This window comes from Sceloporus occidentalis, unplaced genomic scaffold (genome assembly GCF_023333645.1).
Source record: "Sceloporus occidentalis isolate IW3139 unplaced genomic scaffold, rSceOcc1.0.p SCAF_9, whole genome shotgun sequence".
NCBI lineage: Eukaryota > Metazoa > Chordata > Lepidosauria > Squamata > Phrynosomatidae > Sceloporus > Sceloporus occidentalis.
Genome location: NW_028316989.1, coordinates 30,801,183 through 30,826,838, shown reverse-complemented (window position 1 = coordinate 30,826,838; position 25,656 = coordinate 30,801,183). Strand labels below are relative to the sequence as shown.

At 42.6% G+C, this 25,656-nt stretch overlaps 1 protein-coding gene across 1 annotated transcript in view; it reads right to left on the bottom strand.

The window, feature by feature from the left end:
- Nucleotides 1-24,879, bottom strand: part of LOC149307169 (leucine-rich repeat and immunoglobulin-like domain-containing nogo receptor-interacting protein 1) — a 444,518-nt gene extending 419,639 nt beyond the window's left edge. The window contains exon 1 of the mRNA XM_089538479.1: nucleotides 24,789-24,879. The gene's annotated coding sequence lies outside the window, so the exon portion shown is untranslated. The remainder of the gene's footprint in view (nucleotides 1-24,788) is intronic.
- Between the last annotated feature and the right edge of the window lie 777 nt (nucleotides 24,880-25,656).

Here is a 25,656-nt window from a genome sequence, read left to right as displayed (position 1 = left end):
ATTTGAGAAAAGATGCAACCCAATATTTCTTCTGTACACTGTAGTGTCAATATTTGCATGTAGAGATATGCTACATGGACACTACACAACAAGCAGCAAAGCAACATGGAATAGCACATGTGAATGACAAGATGCCATTGTGCAACACATAATGGGCAATGCATAATACAGTAGTCCTTTGGTATCTGCGGAGGTTTGGTTCCAGGACCCGTCATAGATACCAAAATCCATAGATGCTCAAGACCCGCTAGATACAATGGCGTAGTAAAATGGTGTCTCTGATATAAAATGGCAAAATCAAGGTTTGGTTTTTGGAATTTATATATGTTTCAATATTTTCAAGCAGTGGATACTTGAATCCATGGATACAGAGGACTGACTGTATATTATGCACAACTGCATTTTGAAAACCTGAGCATAGGGGCAGGGAGGAAAGTGAATATCTGAGCAGTTTAATCCATTCTAAGTGCCACTAATGTACAATTTATCAAGAAAGGATAGGGAAACTGGATACTCCCAAACTTTACAGACAAATCCATTTAATAAGCTCAGAGGAGCAGTCTAAATATTGAAAAGGCTGGTACACAGAAGGCAGAAAACAATCTTCTCCTTTTTCATTGGAGAGGAGGATGAGAAACAGTGCATTGATACAGCACAGAATATTGATTCTGTTTTTTAAAAGCCAGCGGCTGGATCTGGGAGTTACAAGAGAAGTGTGGCTTCTAACCAAACTAGGAGCCCTGCCTTCATCTTTACTAGCAAATACCCCCAGAGTAATTGCAGGGTTGAAAGGAAAGCTGTGATCTTTCCCAGATTTTGCCACATCCCATTCACAAGGGACAAATTATGGATTGGTTTCACTTAAATAAGAAGCCCTACCCTGTTCTTCTACCCCGTACACCTCACCCAGGCAGGCTTGACAAAAGAAATATTGCACTCTTATCTTGATAACAAACAAAATGTGATGGGACAAACATCAGACAAAAATATCTTTTGCCCTGCAGGGCAAAGGCCTGCTAGATTTCTCTTCCCTGGCTCTACTGAACTCTAGATTGGGAGTGCCATTTGCAGTGAGGGTAGGAAAGGAAAGACATACAGAGGGCTTTATGTGCTGGCAAGCACCACGTACAAAAAAGAGCCAATGCTATTTAAGCGTAGTCCTCTTTCTTTGCATCAGTTTCCCTCCCACCTCCACAGATTCTGTGCAAGGTGAGCTGCTCATCCTTGGAGGTGGAGTAGGAATTTTGGCTCATTTGCATACACTGCCTTAAAGTTGCATAGGGTGTTGCTCTGATTTTAAATAGGTGAATTGGGCCCTGTCTGTAAGGGCCAAATAAAACCACATCCCTCTGTCCTCTTAGCAGAGAGACCAGACAATGTATGGCTCTGGTGCAAACAGACTGAACACTGTTCAGTGCATTCAGCACCAGAAACAGAGTATACTCTTCTTAAGAGGCATGAGAATACCTCCCACTTTGCTCCAGATCTTCTTGAAAGGTCTAGATCCCTCTGTTCCAGTTCCCAACTACTATTCAAAATGTGTCCTGCTGTACCACCCAGTGCATCTGCTGGCACCATGGGTCACTCACTCTGAGGTCAGAACAAGGATCCCAGCCATGTCTCTGGGTGACTTGTTCTTTCCTCAAAGCAAAACAATGCACAGCAGCAGAGAACATGCTGGGTGGCACAGCATGTGAACTGCCACCTGGTATCAGAACAGAAGGCAATGAATAGGAGAATATTAGGGCAGTTCCAGGGCCAGGATATTGCAGGCTGTGTTCCTTCCTAGAATACTCTGCCCATGACAGATATGGTTACTATTTGGCAGGGATGTGCAAGTGGTAGAGATTCAGGTGGCTGGCATGCTCCTGGAGGCTCTTTTCAGAGATTGGGCAGGGCAGAGACCTAAGCTGTAGGACTATGGGACTCATGATCAAAATATGGAAGGTCAACCATCAGCATCTCCCATCCTCCACATTTCATAGTATAGCAGGAGGAGAGGAATGGAAGTGTTGCTTCACTCCTTTCCTTATATTAGGAGTATTTGCCCTAACCTGGCAGGCATTGGGCCTTAAGCTCAGGGTCAACTGCCCTCAAAATAGGTTCAACCCCTTGGATACCTCCTCTAAAGTTCACCCTGCTGTTATGAAAGCTACCAGTCTCTCCTGTTAAGGAAAGAGAAGGAGATGGGGCCTCTTGGAGGATTTTTGGCACAGGGACCAGAGAAACACTTGGGATTACTGTCAAGGGAGGGTAGGCATTTGAGTTTTCACATTCGTGATAAAATATTATGCAAGAGAGTCCAAAACTGAATCCTTAGCTTTGGAGATGGGAGGTGGGAATCGTTATTTTCCTCTTTGAGGAGAAAAAATGTTTTTTTATTTGCTGAGCCTAACAGCAAATCAAGCCAAGCTGGGCTCACCCATGAGAAGCCACAACAGGTGGTAGGTTTCAGATCATCATCCGCTGTATAAACACAAACTGGGCCTGTAAATTGCTTTGAGGCTTATGAACGATCTTAGCCATAAATAGGAAGATTTAATATTATTGCAGAAGAGGATTAATGGCATTATTAGAAGCATAAATCTGAACGGACGGCACCCTGGCTCGCTCAGTCACTAGCAGGGAGGCAGGGCTAGTAATTTTTCATCACTGTGCATGGTTTTTGGGAATGAAAATGCCCCCAGAGTTCACCATTGTTCTGCTGGTTCTTCAGTTTCCTTCAGGGAAAATGGACTTCCTCCTCCAACCAAGCAAACTTCAAAATGAAAGCTAGCGGCACAGTCAGGGAGAAATGGTACATGATGTTCTGTTATTGTTTCTTTTTTTCCCTTTCACATATGAGTGCAGAAATTTGTATCTACCCCACAGATGGCCATACAGCTTCTAGGGGTTGTAGGACTGCACTAGACCCTTAGAAATCCACCACTTGAATTAGGGAGGCTGACACCAAGACTTGCTGATGAAAATTGGTGGTATAGTAGACAGCCAGCATGGCGTGAAAGGGTCTGAGCATTAGACTACAACTCTGGAGAAAAGAGTTTAATTCCCTGCTCAGCCATGGAAACTACTGGGTGACCTTCTCATTCTCACTTACCTCTTGATTCACTTCCTGCACCCATTCCTGAAACCAGTTCAGCAAACAACATGCTTCCCACTTTGTGTCAGTTTTGTGAATCAGTGCAGGAAGCGACAGCCGCAGCTTCCCCGCCATTGACTCCCTCCATCCTCATGGCTATACCAGGGGCAGAAAAGAGGCCGGGGCGGAAGGAGAGAGGCAGGCTGGGACGACTGAGGCACACCAAGGTGGGAGGAGAAAGGCAGGCTGGGAGGATGGAGGACTGAGGATGGAGCATGGAAGTATGGCCAGGAAAGCTGCTGCCAGTGGGAACCAGGGTGGATTTGAATTTGATTCAATTCCGCCTGGTTCCCACTTGGACTGAATCAATTTATTTCCAAATAAATCGATTCAGCCCAAAAAACACCCCATTTTACCAGCGTCTTTTTGACGTACGTTAAATGGGTATAAATGGGTAAAAACCATGTCCCCCCTTTCCTAATCGCTTCAGGGATTTGAATTAAGTGGGAACCATGGTGGTTTAAACTGGATCAAGATCCAGTTTAAACCATAGTGGGAACAACCCTAAGTGAATTTACACACTCTAGGCCCCATGCTCAAAAATAAATGACACATGGAATGAGCAAACATACAAAGATGACCCGCAGGTTCTAGAAAGTGAGGTGGAAACTGCAACAAGCAAAATTGGGAAGAATAAACCACCAGGAACAGATGATATTCTAACTGAATTGCTATAACCCTCTCCGATAGAATCAACCCCAGAATGCTAGGAAAGGTGGAGGGCAGTAGAAAGAAAGAAAGACTGAATGCCAGATGGGTAGATTCAATTAGGGAGGTCACAGACCTGAATTTACAAGACCTAAGCAGAGTGGTGGATGATAGGGGGTCTTGGAGATGTCTCATCTACATGGTTGCCACAAGGCAGGGACAACTCAAGGGCAACTAACAACAAAGCTCCAGAAAACCCCATGAAACGTTCAATTTAGCAATAGCAATAACAATAGTATGTACATTTTCGTATCACTTACCAGTGAACTCAGCACTCCCTAAGCCATTTACAAACTGTAAGCTAATTGCCTCCAACAAGCTGGGTACTCATTTACCGACCTACGGAAAGACGCAAGGCTGAGTGGACCTTGGAGCCCCTGGGATCGAACTCACAACCTTGTAGCTGCAATACCAGCATTTAACCACTGTGCCACCTTAGGACTGTCATAAGCTGGCATCGACTTGAAAGAACACAAGAACACCAAAATCCATGGTTCTGGAAGGTGTCAGAAAGTCCTTCCATTACCATAGAGACTATCACCATCTGGAACAAAATATGTCCTACCTTTCTGAAAGAGGCAGGCTGAAGAAGATTTGGGAGGTGCAAATTTTTAGCCCCATCATCTTGAGTTTTCAGCCATGTGGTTTGTCAGTGGCAAAGAGGCTTTGGTAAGATGGCAGCTTCACTGGTGGGTTGAAAAAAATGGCTGTGAGGTCTTTTCCGACCTTCGTAATGCCCTGCTTCTGCCCTAGGGTCACGAACAGCCCTTGGCTTAAATATAAAGCCCTGTGCAAGAGTGAAGTGAAAACTAGAAATGGTTCCTGTCCTCTCAATGGCTGGGTAGAAGGGAGAATTTCAGATGTTGCTTCTTATCTAGTTGTGTGACAAGCAACACCTGCTGAAATTCCCTCTTCTTCACCGCAATTAAAGGAAAAGAACTCTCTCCAGAACATTTAAGAATAAAGCTACATGGGAAAATGGGGAAAGAGCTATGAAAGTTCACATTTGAAATGTGGGACAGAGTTGCTGCCAGTCAACGGACGATAATATTAAGGGAGATGTACCAAGGCCCAGCTTCTCCATCAACATCAAGGACTACAAATCCCATTTGATCAGTGATATATATATATATATATATATATATATACACACACACACACACACACACACACACACACACACACATATAGCACTTTTCTCCCAATATAAGGACTCAAGGCAGTTAACAAAAAAATTAAAACAGTACAGTGCACCATTGCCTTACGCGGAGGATCAGTTCTAAACCTCCTGCATAAATCAAATACCGCGTATGCTCAAGCCCCATTGAAAACAATGGAGTTCATGCTCATAGCACATACACCACGGACATGCATGGCATTGCTGGTTCCGGTGTCCGGCTTTAAGCATAAGCTGAAAACCGTATATGATGCGGGCACACTGTACAAGTTAATAACAATACAAACACATTTAAAACACCTTTTAAAAACAATTTTAAAAAGTTAAAAGCATTAGCATTAGGAGAATGTATTAACTAGTCACATTAGGGTTTTCGTCAGTTTTTCTGATTTGGCTGAAATGATCTAATCTGTCTGTAACTGTAATTTACAAGCCTGTTCTTGAAGGAAGACGTCCTCCACACAGAGATATCATTTTGCTATGAAGATGCCTTACTTAGAATAAAACGTTTTCCTTTCAAAGTATCTCTCTCACATTCCTGTTTCACATGCCTTGGTTTGGAATTGGCCCTTTTCCAGGGCTGAAGGAGGGAAGGAATTATTTTTGCAGCATTAGAGATGGGAAATCCCAGTAGAATCCCAGCAAAGTCCCATTGGGATGTTAAAGAGGGAGGACTGACATCAACGGGTAGTGGCAGCAAGTTCATTAGCTAGGACAGATGCTCTCTAGAGGACCCATTCTGCTCACAAGGAGCAGAAGGAGAAGATCTCAGAAGCTTTACCCCAACCCACATACCTAGTGTGTGGAGTCTGTATGCTTCTCCATCATTTTGGTTCTATATCTTCCCTCTCTCTGAGATATCAACAGAATGAGGCTGTTTGGGAAGAGGCTGCAGCTCAGTTGGAGTTGCCCCAGCTGTTCTGACTTAACATTCAGCCACTCTATATAAGACAGGCAGCAAACGCCTTTCAGATGCTGGTATGCTGGCACACACATCTTAAGAGGCCAGAAGCTGAACCAAAGCTGTGCTCCAGTCCTTAAGGCTGGAGCATGGCTTTGGCACGGCTTCTGGCCTCTTAGGAAACATGCATCATTTAAACAGCATACCTCCAAAGTGACCCGAAGCAGCTTTATTTTGGCTTGTCTGTTCAGGCCGGTTTTTTTCCAACTTGGACTTTGACTACTCTTCTGTGAGTCCCTCTGTTTTACTTCTCTTTGCTAAAAACTAGTTCTTAATCTCTGGATTGCTAATGACCCCTGTGGCTTCTCTTATTCGCTCTCTTGAAAGTGAATTACAACACCTATATTTACTGCATATATATATATATATATATATATATATATATATATATATATATATGCTTGTTGAAAAATAACTACTTTTCCCACAAAGGCTGGGGTAGTATATTAATGGATTTCATTATTCCTAAGAAACATCCCTTTCTTGTTCTAAAGGGAAATCCAGCCGGAATTGAGATGTATGGACCTTGCCTATCGATGAGACTTTTAAGCAAAGAATTATCCATGTTACCTCTCCTTTGTTGTTCATGTGGATTATGAATTACTATCACTGTAAATAAATTATGATGATACCCAGCTCTGGGTGTTTCTTTTTTTCCTGTTGAGATTGCCTGAGCTTTATCCATTCATCATGGATTATAACAGGACCTCATTATCTTAAATTAATATAGAGTTTAGCAAGCAGTGGTTTGTTAGTTAAACTGTTTCTTATAAATTAAATTGATGGTCCTTGAGGTTCTGGTTCCCATCAGATTTGAATTTCAGAGGCTTGGTAAAGTTTGATTGTCAATTGGCTTTCCGTCAATCTAGATTTCCCAAATGGGGGATTCATTATTGGATGGAAACTAGCTAGCTTGAAAAAATGTCAATGGCTGTTTCGCCTATTGCACTTTCTAGTCAATTTTAAAACTGGGCAAGAACCATGTGGATATCAGCTTCCTCATGAAATAGAACTGGGAATTTCCGTCCTTTTAAAAAATCATGCCCAAGATACATATGCATCTGAGGAAGTAGACTAAAGTCTATGAAAGCTCATGCTGCCGACTTCTCTCTTTCAGTTAGTCTCAAAGGTGCTACCAGATTTCACAGAATAATGTCTATGCAACATATCATGATGCTGAACAATCAGTAGAAAATAATGCAGAATGCTTACTGTTCTCTTATTCTTCCCAGTGAGGTTTACAGGTTGATGAGAACCCAATTTTTGGACCCAGAAATGAATAATTTAGGTATTTCTTCCATTCCTACCTTGAGGACCTCAAAAACGACCAGCTCCACATCCTAGTCTCTTGAGCAGCAGAAAACAAGTTTGTTCCATCCTCATTATGACATGTTTACACATATTTAAACATGGCCGTCATGTTCTCTTCTCCAGGCTAAACATACCCAGCTCCCCAAGTCTCTCCATATAGGGCTTTATGGTTTCCAGGCCTTTCACCATTTTGGTCAGGCTCCTCAAGTCACACTCCAGCTTGTCAACATCCTTCATGAACTGTGTTAGCCAGAACTGGACAAGATCCTCCTGGTGAGGTTTGTGTTGTTTTGTTTTACTTGCTTTTTGTTTTCTGCAGAGAATACAGTCAGCCCTTTCCTTATGCAGGGGATCAATTCTGGACGGGGGGTAACAGAAAAATGTGTGTATCCTTGTGCCCCATTGAAAACAATGGGGTGCGTGCATGCAGTGTGACACATTGTGCGTGCCATAGGCATGTGCATCATTCATTTAATTGTAGCGCAGCTTCAGCATAAGCTGAAAGCTGTGTAAGGGAAGCCCACGTATGGCACGGGCTGACTGTATATCCCAAACTCCAAATAGTCTTAAAATAATATAGTTTTCAATGGCTTTTTCATGGCAAAAGAAGAATGGCAATATAATTACAGTGTGCCAGCATTATAAGTAGATTTGAGCATACGCTCAACTCCGTATGGAGCCACGCGGGAGCGCAAGGGGTGGCCCGTCCCATTCTAATGAATGGGGTGCGTTGCCGTGCTGCCATGCCCCCGTACCGCCACTGTGTGTACGAGTCCCATTCAAGTGAATGGGGCTCGAGCATATGTGATATTTGGCTTCTGTGGGGGGGGGGGGGTCCGGAACGGACCCCCCACATAAGCCAAGGGACCACTGTAGTTCTTGCCTGCAAAGATTTACATCCTTAGATTATGGACAACCCAGTCCATAGTCCATAGTCACTGCAGAGAGCCTTGCAATGTTGACCACACTTCATTCCCATGGGCCCCATACAGACAGGCTAAAATAAAGCTGCTTCTGGTCAATTTGTAGGTATGGTGTTTAAATGATGCATGCATCCTGAGTCCGGATGTTGTGCCAAAGCCATGTTCCAGTCCTAAGGAATGGAGTGTGGCTTTGGTGCAGTTTCCGGACTCTTAGGACGCATGCATCATTTAAACAGCATACCTCCAAAGTGACCCGAAGCAGCTTTATTTTGGCCTGTGTGTACAGGCCCATGGTTTCAGAAACCTAAATGGGACCTTTCTTTGAGATTATCCAAAAGTTCCTCGCCCTCCAGAAGCAGAGCCCTGGGGCCAAAGTGCAGAGGCATCAATAAGTCAGGATTGTGCCTAAAATGAAACCCAAATTAACTATTCTGCTATGTTGAGGTTAGACAGGCTATTGGACAGAGAATCTGGCAAGAGCTCCCTCTTCTAACCCTGACTTTCTCAAGGTAGCTGAGCAGAAAGCCTGGTAATGAGGGAGCCTCACAAAAAGAAAATGCAAAAGTTCCCAGTGGAAAAAGTCTTAAATTATAGCTCATTATGGGTTTTTTGTAAAAAAAATTCTGCTTAGTTACAAATGTAACCACCTGGGAGCCCTCACTGCGAAAGTACCTTGCATAATGTGATACAGAAAGAATCCTCTCCATTGCACTAGCTTCTTACTATTTACCAAAGAAAAAGTAACCTCTCCCGCCTTCGGTGTTTTCTATATTCTCAGCTACGCATTGTACTCCTGGTGACCTCCGATAGCAATGCCTCCAACAGGTCTTGAATCACCTGGACATACCTAGCTGTTGAATTTTCCATTTAGACAAATTTTGTAACATAGTTCTTGGCTCAAAAATGTCCTGAAATGCATTTTCATGTCCATACAATATCTTCAGAGACCTCTAGTGCCACAGTAAACTACAATTCCCAGCATTCCCTAGCACTGAGCCAGAGCAGTTAAAGCAATCTCAACTGGATTATTTCTGCAGCGTGTTTTGGATCCAGGTCTACGAAAGCTTTATGCTACCACTTCTTTTGTGCAGTTTGTCTCAAAGGTGCTATAGCAGCATCCCTTTGCGGAGCTTTAGAAACGTTTCTAGATGTTGCTCAAAAGCTTATGGCTGCTGAAATATCAAGAAATTAAACCTGTTTCAGAGGGGCAGGGAAATTTGGAAAGGTAGCGGTTAGTAAACTGGAGTGTTGTGGTAGAGCTCCATATTATTTCAGCTCTATGTGTGTGTGCAGGCTAGGCACCACTGAATGAGAAATACAAAGTTGCTTGCATCAATTTTAGAACTCCAGTTTTGAAGCCATTGGCCTTGCATTAAAAGAGAGATAGAAACAGAGAGGGAGAGGGAGAGAGGCTGATGTTTCTGAATTCAATTTAATTTACTTACTGGAGCAGCAAAGGCAGCTGAATTTGAAATGTAGGACAAGAATAGACATGAAGGGAATGGAGAATGGGATGTTGTTTATATGAAAAACAGAATCAAAAGTACGCCAGAGATGGACCAGGAGCCCGTTGATCATTTCTCTCACTTTAGATGACCTTGGTATGGGAGGTGGTTGCTACAAGAACAGTGAAAGAGAAGAAATACAGAGGCAAAAAAGCCATCTCAAAATATAAAGAGAAGGTGAGAAGACCATTGACTATGCCCAACCCAGAGAGGTACGTCAAAAGTTGAAGCAGGAGGAGACACCACTATGGCTTCACTTCGGCTAACTTAGAAAAACGTTTGCATTCCTTTAGAATTGCGTGCCTTGACTTCAGCGTCTTTCCTCTCAAAAATTAACCCGAAACAGCTAGAATTACACCCATCATGTCTTTTCCTCCCTGCAAGCAAGGTTTCCGGAAGGAGCCTTTGCATGTCTTTGGAACGAGTTTTGAAGCCTAGACTGGGAAGATAATGTAAGCGTCTGGTCAGGGTTGCTAGTTGGATTGAACCTTAACTGGGCAAGTGCAATGGCAGACTCATCTGGCACCTTCTATATTAGAATACATGAGTGTTTAACTTGGTGCCCCCATTTTGCTTATGTTCCAATCTATCAAGGTGTGGGACAGAAATGCATTTCTTTCTATAAGGTTGGGTCCTTGATCCACCAGCATGGTCTTCTAGTATCTCCTGGAATTACTGGGGAAAGCAATTCACAAACCAAGTAGATGTGCTACACGGAAGCTGTTGTGATTTAACTGCAAAACCATCATGCAGTATATCCATGTGAAAACGTGTGAGGAGGAAACACATGGAGGTCAGAACTTGTAGGACAATGAAGGATGGAACTGTAGAGCTTAAAGAACCAGAACTCTCATTGCTTGAGATGTTCGTTTGGTTCAATTTTGGGGGTAAACGTGCCAAATCTGAAATGGGAAGAAAATAAATTGGTTTTTTCTACCTAACTAATATAATATAAGTACATAGAGAGATCTTGTAGCACCTTTGAAACTAACTGAAGGAAAGAAATTGGCAGCATGAGCTTTCATAGACTTCAGTCTACTTCCTCAGATGCTTTTGGTGGAGTGGAAGCCAGGGACAGACCTATGAGGAAATAGACTTTAGTCTACGAAAGCTCATGCTGCCAATTTCTTTCTTTCCGTTAGTCTCAAAGGTGCTACAAGATCTCTCTACATACTGATTCTACAGACTAACACAGCTATATCTTTGAATTCTAATACAATATCAGGAAGAGGACATGGTCCATTACATGCTAATGTGTCCTCTGTATAGCAATCCTGGAGAGAAATTCCTAACACCCTTGCTGACAAATGGAAGTGGGAGCTCTCTTGTAGATTCGGTTCAATTTCTTTTGAGTGATATCAATGACTACGTAACACACAAAGTGGCTCTTTTTGCCTTGGCTGCAAAACAGATTAGGGAGAGAGAGTTAAATCAAATTGCCATAAATTGCCATGGCGGCTCAAAGTATTAATCTGATTTTTATGATGGCAATGTATAAGTTTGCCAATCACAGGAAAGGTTTTTATCTTATATCAGTAATAATTTTAACCACATGTAAACATTAGGATGTCTTTTCGCTCTTGTGTACTTTTGTGCCTTTTCTTTTAAATATTTGGCCTATTTTGAAAAGCTTTTTGTCATGGTCTTTGGCTAGCATGATAAATGATGATTTGATTTGATTGACTGGCTGAATATAATGAGGAAAAAACTGCATCTGAAAGCATCCATTTTGACACAAGAAGGTTTGGATCTCTCTGTCCTGAACCATGTACTGATCTGGGGCTGCCACCTTGTTTTCTTAGACAAGATATAGACATGTTGGTGGGCCAGTGGATCCACTCTGTTCTAGCCTGAACTTTAAAGGACCAATTCAAAGGACTTAATCCTATTTCTAAAATAGGTTCAACACTTCGGATGTCTCCGTTCAAGCTTTCAGACTTTAAGCGTTTTTGAAATGTTCTTTCCATCCCTACTCAAAGGTAATGGATACTTCTTTGAAATTTTTAACCAGAGGTTAGATGTCCACTTTCAGGGGTGCTGCAGCCATTGATGGCCTTTGCATAGGAACTGGACTGGATGTCCTTTGAGATCCCTTTCCAATTCTACAATTCTAGTTCTCTGACTGGGGCTTTCTTCCCATGCGCCATTGCTGCTCAGTGCTCTGATGCTTCTAGTCCTCTGCCTAGATGTTTTATTATTCAGGAGAGCGTCTTGATCAGACAGTCCCCCCAAGGCATTTCACAAATAAAAATCCTTTAATTGGGATGTTGTTAACTTTTCAAAGAAGAATTCTAATTTCTTCCTCTTTTTAAAAAATAAAAGAACATTAAAAAATGTAGAAGGCTAATCAAGCCACCATTATTCTGCTAGCATTTTTTTACTCTCACGAGTGTTTGGCGATTCCTTAGCCTCCCCTCCCTTTCACCCGGTTTTGAACTCTTGGAAAACAAATTAAGAGCGCCATTCACAGTCTGCCCAAGTCTTCTGAAACGGATCAGGATTACCCAGTTTCTCTTTGTCGCAGCTACATAACAAAATTCAGATTTCCGCTACCACATTAGAAACAAAATACTGTACATATTCATGTATAAGTCTTAAAAATTAGGTTCAAAAATTGACCCAAAAATACTGAGTCGACTTATCCACGGGTCAATGTAAGTTCTGTACTTTTACTCATATGTGTGTTATACACATATATGTATATGTAACTATCCCCTGGTGAACGAAAAAAGTTTAATCTGCCCTGGAAACACTGGCCCTCTTCTACATTCTCATCCATCCAGCACAAATAGTTGTGCCTGTAGGGTTTTTTGGTATTGTTTTCCTTTGCCTTGTCTTTACATCTTCCATGCCCCTAACTTTTACCCTCAACTTATCCATGTGTCATATCAAAATCCAAAATTTTGCCCCCAAAACCTGCCCTCGACTTATACATGAGATTGACTTATAGTCAAGGATATACGGTACATCAAAACAAGGTATGCCACAAGGTAGCCATTGTGCCAATGTTGCTCCACTTCCAAAAGGGAATGAAAAGTTCCCTTTGGAACCTTGAAAGTATGCAGACTACTCTAATCCAGATACAGTGGCCTAATGATCATGGTTCAGCCCAGAATGCTAATAGCCAGTGTACGCAACTTCTGCCTTCCACTCAGAGGTAGAAGTAAAAGGTGATCACCAAGGATGAAGCCATAAGAAGCGTTTGGAGTGGTTTATTTTGCACAGTCAGGCTGCACTCAGAATACCATTTACATCCTGGGAGAGTTCATTAGCCTTGATTGCGCCACAGATTTAGCTACAGTGTTGGGAGTCTCCATTTTCAGGCAAATCCAAAGACAAGAGCTAAGTATAATTGCCAGAATGGCCGCTGCTCCCAGGCACCTTGCAATCCAAGCCTGTTAGTCGTCTAATTATTATCCCACCCAGGATGTCCCCCAAATCAGAAAAATGACTGTGTTTACTCTGCACTGTGGAAACAAGCCTTGCTTGATAGCAAGAAAAGAAAGGAGAGACAGGAGGTGGTGATAGACATAGGGGTTTATGGCACAGGCCCTTGGAATGGGCCTGACACGTTACAAAAGGGGGCGTGATGGGAACGGGAGGCGACATGGAATGCATCTTAGCGCATGGGAGAACACAGATGCTGCCGCCAGAAGTTCTCATCGCATTCTGGATGCATCCCAGAGGGGGCGATTTTCAGGAACGCTTCTAGACGGTTCCTGAAAATCACCTCTTGGGTAACGCATCCAGAACACAATGGGAACTTGCGGTGGCCTTCTCTTGTGTCATAAACAGCATTCTATGCCACCTTCCATTCCCATCACACCTCCTTTTGTAAAGCGGCAAGCCCATTCCAGGGCCTATGCTATAAAGATGGCTCTGTATATCCAGGGATTCTTTATCTATTGATTCAACCATCCACTGCTTGAAAATATTCCAAAAAGGCATAAATTCCAAAAAAGCAAGCCTTGATTTTACTATTTTATATCAGGGACACCATTTTGCTTTGTTGTTTTTGTTGTGTGCATTCAAACTGTTTCTGACATGACATCTGTTTCTGACTTATGACATCCTAAGGCAAATGTATCACAGGGTTTTCTTGGCAAGATTTGTTCAGACAAGGTTTGCCGTTGCTTTCTCCTGAGAGCATATGACTTGCCAAAGGTCACCCAGTGGTTTTCATGGCCGAGCTGGGACTCAAACCCTGGTCTCCATTTTATTATGCCTCTGTATATAATAGGACTTGAGTATCCACAGATTTTTGGGATCCACAAGAGGTCCTGGAACCAAATGCCATCATATAGATACCCACTGTATTTCACACGTGTGAGTTTCCCTGCGTAAGTTGTTGGACAGACACTTTTGTCTACTACAGAACCTTGGCATTCAGCTCAAGATAGTAGAGGCTGTTTTATGCACAGAAAATGCTTTTTTCTGCTGCAAAAAACCATGTGCAAATTTCTGTGCAAATGACTTTTTGCACTTTGAATTCAGTCTGCAGCAACTGAAGTAAGCTGGGGACCAAGGGGAAAAGGTGATAAGAGGAGAAAGAAACAGGGACACTTTGAAAGCAGCTGGAAAACATGGGATGGGGAGTCCCTGGGTTTGCTTTACAGTAAATTACTGGAGTAGAGCAATAGTGAAAAAAAAAGTCAGTACATCAGTTCACCAGATACTTCATTATCCCTGTACAAAGTTACAGTTCCTGAAAACTTGGACCAAGTAAGAGACAGAGCCTCTTCACTGGTGGCTCCTTCTCTTTAGGAAGGAATTAGGTTCATTACCTTTTTAAAACTGACCTTTAAAAAGTATCGGTAGTGATTAGCTTACATTAAAAACGATTGTACTTTTATCAGTGGTGTTCAAGCATTCAGTTCAAGATCATGAAAAAGAAATTGTGCATGGGGTATCATTGTGAATGCAATTTCACACTTGGGTGTAAATTTAGTTGCACATCTGGCTGTGCATTCAGATGAGCTTTCAGTTTGGCAACAACTACCATTGAATGTAAACATTACAGAACACAAAAAAGCACTTCACTTTGCATTTGTAGCTCCATCCTGCACAGCCCTGATGTAGGATTCCAGCTTTCGTGTTTTGAAACCATACAGGATATGTGATACTGAATGGAAGAAATGCTTCACTTAGCTCCATTGAAGTGAATGGGGCAGAGATTTGTAATTCACAGGATTGTGTGGCATCTGTGCCAATAAGAAAAAAACAAAACACTGCCTTCAGTTTCACATAATGTTCCCACCTCAAAAGGGATCTGAACAATGTATCCTATCCTTGGCCAACAACTGAAGGGATGTGTCAGAGCCATTTTAAATCCCCACCTAAACTAAACTAATACTTACACACGAATGCCACCTACTGATACCCAAGGCGGCTGCAACCATGTGGGTTGCTGGGTGATAAATATCTGTAAATAACACTTGAGGATTGAAATTTGCTAACCATAACAGCAAGGAGACTGTTACAGATGCTGAAGCTTAAATCACAAGGAACCTTTTGGCCTGAATTCAGAAGCAGATTTTTAAAAAGAAAATAACCATCTTTGCATAAGCTTACCCCAGTTTTGACACAATCGTTTACTTCTTGGGATTTCATCTGTAAATATAACCCTGCTCTTGACCTACAGACACATCCAGGGATTAGGATCTTGGCTTGCTGACAATATTTCCTCCCTTCTCATATACGCATTCCTCCCCTACTGCTTATTCCACAGAATCACAGAGTCAGAATGGGCCTCATGGGTCACCAAGTCCAACTGCCTACTCAATGCAAGATCTCCAGATAGCGCATCCCCAGCATGTGGCTGCCCAGCCTCTTTTTGAACATATCCAGATCAAGAGACCTCACCACCTCTCTGGATAATTGGTTCCATTGCTGAAATGCTTTCCCTGTCAAAAAGTTCCTTATCTTCAGTCAAAATCTACTCTCCTGTTAACTTCAAACCATTAGACATGGTCCTAACCTCTCAGGCAGCAGAAAAGAAGTCTCGATCCTTGGAGTTTATCAGACAAGGGAAATTGAAAGTATAATCCAATGGCAATCCGAATGCAACCATGGGGTTTAACATTATTGTGTGATAGACTACCACACGCAATTTTGGGCAATGGGAAGTCAGTCCGAACGCAACCATGGGGTTTAACGTTATTGTGTGATAGACTACCACACACAATTTTGGGCAATGGGAAGTCAGTCTGAATGCAATCATGGGGTTTCACATTATTGCGTGATAGACTGCCACATGCAATTTCGGGCAATGGAAAGCTATTTACAGGCAATGGGAAGTCAGTTCAAATGCAATTTGAATTCATATAAATTCGCTGAACTAGCGAATTCATGTGAATGCGTTCTGGCATCACTTTCTTTTCATTTGAAATTAAGAGAAATTCCTCCCGTGTGATAAACTCCCTTCTCTCTTTGGCAGCCCTTGAGATAGATAAAGAGTGTGATCATGTCACCCCTGAATCTTCTCTTCATCAAGCTGAGCATGCTCAGTTTCCACCCCAAATAGTAAGATATTTTCTAAATTTGACTCTTTCCACTGTCTTGTAGCAACAGGTCCACCAGCTGCCAGTCCATTTTTAGATACAATTCAAGGTACTGGTGATAGCCTATAAAGCCCTAGAGTGCATCTATACTGACAGGAAAATCCATCTTACCTTTGGGTTACTTCTATACACAGCGACCACGGGCTTGTCTACTCATACTGAGGTAAGTTTGGAAGAACTGTCCACACACATTCCTCCTTTCGGAGCTCACTCCAGTTTAGTCAATCACAGTATGTGCAGCCACATGGTCGTCATTGCTCCACTGGCCTGTCAAGATTGGAAGGATGACAGAGAAGAATCCGGCTATATTCCTGTATCTGGTTGCACAGCATTGACATCATCTTTTAATGCTCTCCATCTAACTATAGAAACATAGCTGGACACTTCACCACTACCCTTTACTGGCTAGTAGATTGCCATGGAGAAAACACAGCAGTTAACAGGCAGGCTGAGTGGTAACAGAGCACATGTTGTGTAATGGCTTAAATTAGGTCTTCCTGCTCCAGAATCTGTTAACTATTAAAGATACAGAATTCATGTCCCATAGTCAATCTGGCAGCTTCCTTTCAAGATTATTCCGTAAGAATGTATCCGTACTGCAGCAATTATTATCAGTTTCATACCACTTTAACCAGCATGGCTCCATTCCATGACAATTTGGAATATGTAGTTTGGCAAGGTCCTTAGAACTCTCTAGTAGAGAGTGCTAATGCCATAGTTTAAAGGACAGCATGAGAGAATTCCAAGTGGAGACTATGCAGATTACACATCTCAAGACTTTATGACAAAGAGCAATGGCAGTTAGATTGGAATTAACTGTGAGAGTTGGACAGTGAATAACAGCAGACAGGAGGAAAAACAACTCATGTGAGATGTCGTGCTGCAATAGAGTACTAACATGGATGGCCAAGGACAAACAAATGGATCCTAGACTAGATCAAGCCCAAACTCTCCAGGAAGCCAATTGAGCCTGTCATACTTTGGCCACATCATGAGAAGGAACAATTCATTGGAAAAGACATACAAAGGAAGGTAAAAGACTATGGAAAGAGAGGAAGACCACATGTCAGATGGATGGACTCAATTGGGAAGGCCATGGGCCTGAATTTGCAGGACTTGGGCAGAGTAGTGGAAGACAGGGGGTCTTGGAGATGTTTCATCTACAGAGCCTCCATGAATTGTGGTCGACTCGAAGGCAGTTAACAACACCAAACTCTACAGTATGGATTTACCCGAGTCTCCAGCCTGAAATCTTAAAAGTGAAACACCTACTTCTTTGCTGTCTCCTTCAACCAGTTGTGAAGATCATAGTGATCCCTGCAGCTTAATGTCCTTCCTCAATTTTTGCCTCATTAATCTCTGCCTGTGCTTTCTCCTCTCCATTTTCCCCCTAGGAATTCTCTTCTCTTCTCTTTCTCTTGACCCTCTTACAGTTACTTGTCTGGCTGTGTCCCCTGAACCTGGCTGCCTCTATCTCATCGGGTCAGCTTGCACAGCTGGGCACATATCAGCTCAGCAGTACCCATTTCTGCCTACTTGTGCAAAAAACGCCACACTCAGCAGCTGAAAAGAGACGGATTCCAATTGAGTAGGCAAAGTGATTTAGAAGTTAATAAATGTTAAGGGCTGGTCTATAAATCACAGCGGCTAAAATGTGACCCGGGCAGAAGGTTTAACAAGGTAGCAGAGGGATTTTATTTAAAAGCCATTTGTCTGGAAGACCAAATGCAAAAAAGTCAAATAGCTCTTCGGGAAAACAATGCTGCTAGGAACAGGAGCGGATAGTAAGTGGGTTCACTTGCAGTATAAGATCGGGAATCAAATGATGTCAAACTGCATTAATTCTGCAGTGTAGATGCAGCCCTGAAGGTGCGCACACACATATACATTAAGCATCAGTTTGTTGCACAGAGATTTCTATTTCAAGCCTAAAACACAAGTTTACCAAATTAGGAATACACACACATATATACCATGCACACAAGCATTTCAGGAGGCATCTCTCACCCTGAAATTTCTTTGCTTTGTCCCAGGACCAGAGATGAGGGAGAAGTTCAGACCCACATATCTAGGAACTTAGAAGACAACATGCACTTACAAAATTCTGCCCTCCATCATGATGCATAGATATATAGCTTAACTACCTCGGTGAAAGCTTAACCTCTGTCTCACTTTTCTTCAGCAAACGAAATCAAGAGTCTGCCTCTTTAGCTGAAGTGAGGGGGGGGGCACTGAATAGAGGCTTCAGAGATGAAGAATCAAGTTTAGATTATGAGAGAAGAACTCAACTGCTCTCAGAGAGGAAGATTGTTCGCAGAAGATGGGGCTCAGGAGAAAAGTATTCTTGAGTGCCATGGTGGGTTATCCTCTGTGAGACAATGAACCCTTTGCTCCAACATGTTGTGCAAGGAAATCTTGGCTGCTCAGGAGTCTTTGCTCTTGTTCCTGTGAATGGCGATATGGGGTTCTCTGCATTCCATGCAGAAAATCTGCAGCATGGTTCCTAGAAGGGACAAGTAGAGGTCTGTGCATTGTGATTCAGAAGAATGGAGAGAACTTCCTTTGGCTTGCAATTGAATATGAACTGACTTACTTTAAGGACGAGAATCTTTATTTATTGTGTTCTTATGTGCAAGAAAGAAAATGTCATTTCCCCCCTCCCTGCTGAGTGATGTGACTAGAGCTTTTCTATTTTAAAAATACATAAATCTGGGACATTGTCATGCAACTTGTGGTAACAGTATGTATATGAATGATATACTGTATTGTGTATGTTAAAATTACTATTACTGCAGCCCTGTTTTAGACATTTTTGCACATTTCAAGGGCTTTTGACGAGGGTTTTTTTTTTTGGGGGGGGGGGACATAAACAATTCCCATCAAAAAAAATTGGGGGCTTTGTGAAATTGGTGGAGATTGCAAATGCAATACAGTCATTCAGATAGCATGGGCCCAAGCTGTATGGGGCTTTAAAGTTCATAACCAGCTTTTTGAATTCTGCCCAGAAATGAACTGATAGCCAGTGAAGCTGCTTTAAGAAAGAGATTATATGTTCCTTGTAAGCAGCCCCACTAAGCAGCCTGGCCATTGCAGTTTGGATCTGATATAGTTTCTGAACAGTTTCCAAAGGCCACATAAGAGAGTGAAACAGCAATCCAGCCAGGAGGTTATTAGACCTGATGTGACATCTCAAAGAACATGTACTTGACTCACAAGTTTTATTCATGTAAATGCAGTCCTGGCTGATGCTGAAACCTAGGCTACTTGCACATGGCAAAATTATTGCAATTTGACATGGAATCCTGGAATGTGTCATTTGTTGTAGCACTAGAGTTTATGGACAGAGAAGGCTCAATATCTCAAAAAACTACGCATCTCAGAATCCCATAGTATTGAATCATGACAGTTAAAGCAGTGTCAAACTGCATTAATTCTCCAGCGTAGATGCAACCCAGGAGTACACCCAAGATTTCAAAGGGAATGTAACCCCATCCAGTACAGGCCTGTTGTTGTTGTTGTTGTTGTGTTCCTTCAAGCGCTTTCTGACTTAACGTGAACCTAAGGCAAATCTATCATGAGGTTGTCTTGGCAAGATTTATTCTGAGGAGGTTTGCCATTGACTTCCCCTGAGGCTGAAAGCATGTGACTTGCCCAAGGTAACCCAGTGGGTTTCATGGTTGAGCTGGAAATCAAAACCTGGTGTTCAGAGTCATAGTCCAACAGTCAAACATCTACACCACATTGGCTCTCAAGTCCCTATTCCCTGATCATAATATTGGCTCTCTAGTCTGATTGGCTTCTGTATGTGGAATGGAGTCCATCTTGTCCTTTGCTTCAGGCACCTTAGTGTCCTGGATCTGTCCTGTCAATCCTTACTCAGTCTTGAAAGTATCAGCTAAGTTAAAACTGCTTTCCCCTCCTTTACAGAAAAGTTATTTTCAATCCCCCCTTCCCCGTGACACTAAAAATGGAATGAAAAGGCATTGCTGGGCTGAATATAGCCAAAAAGAATTGGGAAAGTAGCCAGGAAGTAGGAGGAAGGAAGGGGAGAAAAGCTAACAGTGTTTGAATATGAATATCAAGTCGAGCCCAGCAGAGACGAAAGAGCTGTCACCTCTTCAACAATAGCCAGCTAATGATCTGTGCTTTGCAGAAGTTGGGCAGTATCCTCCTCTCCCTTTGCCATAGGAAACCTCCTCTAATTCCCTCAAGGCACTGGCTGCGGAGGGAGAACAAGAATGCTGCATTTATTCTGGGAACTCTCCGGGGCATTATTAAGACAAATTATAGAAAATTAGACGAGAGACACATCAACAGAGCTGAACCAGTCACAACAATCCGGATCCGCCCAGCCCCGTCCCAGCTTCGTTAAAAGTCTAATGAGGGGAGAGAGAATGCCTTGGCAGAAGCAACGCCACTTGCATTTGCAAAAAGAGAGAGATGTGTAATTCTAAGCAAGGGATGTTTTCCCATATTCAGAACAAGAGCTTGCAATATTGGACTCTTTGGTCTGTCTGCACTGGCACAGGGCAGTCTGGAGTGCCATGGCCCTGGATCTGCTCCAACCTTCCTCCATTGCAAAGACCTTCCATTCTGATACCGGGTGGTTGATCTCTGTCCTGTTTTACTCATGGGAGGGTAGCCCAATGAAGCTGTCTTAAGAAAGGAATTATATGTTCCCAGCACAAAGCCTCAGTGTCTTGCAAAGGTTTTACGCAGAGAGAGGGAGAGATAGTCCATGCTCACCAAGGAATCAGTAGAAAAGCAGTACTAGTCCAGTACACGTCATTCACGAGACAGTATTCAATCCAGGAAAGCAATCCAAAGGATAATCCAAAAGTACAGTGAGAGTCCAAGCAGGGTTCAAGGCAACTGGCAATCAGTCAAAGAACAAGGCACCAGTGTGGCTTTCTCCCAAGGAAAAGGATGGTTGTCATCCATACCAGACCAAGGGCAGTGCTGGGATATTTATATTCCATCTGGGTCTGACGCAGTTCCTTCCGAACAGGTGTTATATGAAATATGAATTGAATCCCAGTGAGCAGCCTAGTGCATTTTGCCCTAGCAGCAGTTTCCCAGTCATCTTCAAGGGCAGCCCCACATAGAGTCCATTGTAGTAGTCTAATCAGGAAGTTACCAGTGCATGGACAACTGTGGCTAAGTTATCCCTGTCCAGGAAAGGCTGCCACTGGTAGAGCAGTCAAAGCTGGCCCCAAGCACTCTGAGCCACTGAGTCTATCTGGGTCTCCAGTGACAATGCTGGAGTTAAGAGTATTCCCCTGTTTCTTCAAGGGGAGCACCAAGGCAGGAAACCTACATAATATCCAATCTTGACAACCACCAATCCACAGTACCTTCTTGTTATCAAGATCCATGTTCATTTTATTCACCCTCATCCAGCCCATTACTGCATCCAGACACTGCTCCGACACTGCCACAGCCCCAGCCAACTTGATGACAAGGATAAACAGAGCTAAGTGTCACCAGCAATTCCTGGACACCCAGCTCCAAAACTTCTAATGACCTCTCCCAGTGGCCTTATATAGATATTGAACAGCAAGGGAGATAAGATTGAACCCTGTGGCACCCCACAGAACAATGGCCAAGGAGTTGAGCAGACGGCCACAGTGCCACTCTCTAGAACTGACCTTGCAGATAGGAGCAGAATCACTGTAAGACAATGCCTCCTAACCCCATTCCCCAGAACTGATCCAGTAAGACATCATGGTCAATGGTATCAAACTGAGAGATGTTGACACTCAGAAATGGCCGTGCAAAGACTTGCAAAGACTGTTGGAATGGAGAGTGGCATGAATAGCCCTTCCCCTTTTACTGGGCATAAACTATTAGCAGTTATCAGGCAATTGAGTGTGACGGAAATATCGAGGCATGAGTTTATTGTTGCTTGGGTCTGTTTTGAAGCCATTAAGCAAAGCAACTGGTCCAAGGGAAAACATCCAACATAATGTCTATTACAGCCTCTCTCGTGCCTCCAAACACATTGCTAATGCGGCATTACTATTGCTTATATTCCATACTTGCTTTATGACATGGCAGTGCTCCAAAATATTCTATTGATTTTGACATCGTCACTTAAGATACCAAGAAGCCCCATGCTGTGTTTTCATCTATTTCCCCCTCCAGCAATTCTAATAGCCTGGATCCACTTAAGAACAGATGCATGAACTGCAGTTTGCTTCACTTACACCTGACACAACCCAGAATGCTTTTTTTAAAAAGAGGGTGGGACTAGAGACTCCTTGCCCCTTGGATCTGAAGCAGCTAGAAATAATAGTGATCATAGTGAAGCTTTCCTGGTGTTCAGTTGCTGAACTGCAGGCTTGAGCAAATGAAGACAAACAGCCACTGGAGGTAAAGGACATATGTCTATTTTTCTTGCCATGTAAACTGGAGAACACCCTGTTCCTGCCATTTCTTGACACATGCAATTATTGTGAAGGCCAGTCTAAAGAAACAGTCATTTGAGAAGGTAACCATTCAAGTACAGGCTGCATCTCTCTTATCCAAAATGCTTGGGATCAGAAGTGTTTTGGATTTTGGGGTGCCTGGATTCGCATATATGTACATCATGAGATATCTTGGAGACGGGAATCAAGTCTAAAGACAAAATCCATTTATGTTTCATACATGCCTTATAGAAACATAGCCTGAAGTTAATTTTATACACAATATTTTTAATAATTTTGTGCATGAAACAATAGCTTGTGTATGCTGAATCATCTGAAAGGAAAGGTGTCACTATCTCAACCATCTGTGAATATCTATCTATATATCTATATCTCTATCTATCTATCTATCTATCTATATTGAGTATTTTGGATTTCAGAAGTTGGATTCAACCTTCCACTCCCCCTTGAAGTCATTTTGGGACATTTTGAAGAAAAAATGCCAGAAAAGCTACCCTGGGAGCCACAGTTATGCCCCTGAGTGCCACATTTGGCCAGTGGGCCATACTTTGCCCACCCCTGGGGTAGAGCAACACTATGCGTGGTATTTTACTTTGTACTGTTGTTGTTGTTGTGTAACTTCAAGTCATTTCCAGCTTATGGCAACCCTAAGGTGAACCTATCATGGGGTTTTCTGGAGCAGAGCTGGGGTGACTTGCCCAAAGCCACTCAGTGAGTTTCCATGGCCGAGCATGGACTCAAACCCTGATCTCTACAGTCCTAGTCCTGTGCTCAAACCACTACACAATGTTGGTTCTCAGATGTTTTGGTATATTCTGGGAAATTCAAAATTAAAGGTTTATTTCTAATTCCTTCCATCAGATAAACCCAGGACCAGGTAGAAAGATCCTTAGTAACTGGGTCATGTTGGGCACCTTGAGAAAAGCACATGCTCTCAGCCCCAGGGGAAGGCAATGGCAAACTTCCTCTGAAGAAATTGTGTTAAGAAAAACCCATGACAGGTTTGTCTTACGGTCACCATAAGTCAGAAAAGAATTGAAGGCACACAACAACAACAACAGCAACAATGATTTTAAGCTCTTATTTAGCATAGTGTATTCTTTACCATGTCTTCTCTCCCAGTATGTGTCCCGCATTTGCCACACAGGGGGAGAGATCAGGATATAACTGGGACACTTAGGTCCCATTCTAAGCAAGTATAAATTTTATTCAGGTATCCTCTGGCTTCTGAGATCTTACAAAGTGGTCCTCACAGCCTTTCATGAAACAGCCTTCAAATGTCTTTTTAACAATGGTTTTCACTTAGCTATGCCTGAAGCCCAGTTTTGGCTTTTCCTTGCTTCTTAAAGAACCATCATATACACATATTGCCTATGGATATGTTAATTTTGGCTGCTGTATTAACACAGGGAAAGGGGAGCACCAACTGAAAATTGATTCACTGCCCCTGACATCTGGGGACAGGTCAGGAGCATCCCTTCAGACTCAGATTCAAATAAAATTAGGGGAAAAGAGAGAGACACTCAGGATGTATCCACACTGCACAAGTAAAGCAGTTTGACACCATTTTAACTGCCATGACTGTGCCATGATTGTGAAATCTTGGAATTTGTAGTCGGGTGAAGAACCAGACTTCTTGGACAGACCAGGTGGAATACCTCCCCAAACTAAGCATTCCAGGATGCCACAGACTGGAGCCATGGAAATTAAAAGTTGCAACAAACTGCTTTATTTCTTGCTACTTCATTTCCATACCTGAAGGCTTTTGAATCTTGAATTGACATTCTCACATACCTATGGCATATATATGTCTGTCTCTGGCTTCCACTCCACCAAAAGCATCTGAGGAAGTAGTCTGAAGTCCACAAAAGCTCATGCTGCCAACTTCCTTCTTTCAGTTAGTCTCAAAGGCGCTACAAGATCTCTCCACATACTGCTTTATTTCTGAAGAGCTGCCAGGCTCTCAAGACACAGAGAAACACAATTGACAAGTATGACTGCACTTCTATGAACTGCTTGGAGAAGGGGGTTATACATCATTCTGAAACAAACTTAAGAAAGGAATATGCATCTTACCTTTGCAGAATCCAAGGATACAAGCTGAGTTTCCAGAGACTTCCAGAAATGAGATTCCCAGAGGCTCTCTGTTCACTTGATGTTGAACAAGTTTAAATCAAATGATCTATGTCCATTACAAGGTCCACTATAAGCATGCAGTTCTTGAAAAGGGGAATCTATTCCATTGGGATGCTGAACTCCCAGAACTGTTCATAATGTCCCAATGCAGGAAACTGGAGAGAGAAAAAGAAGAGATGTTACTGTTGTTGCTTTTTAAAGGGTCTGTTGAGAAAGATGTTAGGAGAAGCAAGAGCCATGGCACTGTAGATTTAATATTATTAACAACAAATCACATGTACAAAAATGGGTCTTTCCAGTGTTGGAAAAGAGATGCACGTTGCACATTGTCCATGGGGAAATTGTCCTTTATGGTTGGGAAAATTGTTGGGAAATTGTCCTTTATGGTTCAAGGAAAGAGATTTAGTAATGTTTTGAAGCAATTGGTTTATTTAGATAAATGCAACACCAAGCAGAGTATGGCATCCAACAAGCCCAGAGTCTACTTCTAAATAGGCATTTAATCCAAGCTGACACAGAATTCTTGCAAAACTTTACAGCGGCAGCAATTAAGCAATAAAAAGGCTATGACTGTAATATAAACTAGCCAATAATGGGCAAGGGCTGCTAGCAGACTGAACATGTCACAGTGGTTCATTGCAATTCATGCTGGAGCTCTAACTGATAGCCTTGGCTGCATCTACACTGCAATTAATGCAGTTTGGCACTGCTTTAACTGCTGCGGCTCTGTGCTATGAAATTCTGGGATCTGTAGTTTTGTGAGCTATTTAGCCTTCTCTGTCAGAGAGCTGTGGTGCCACAACCAACT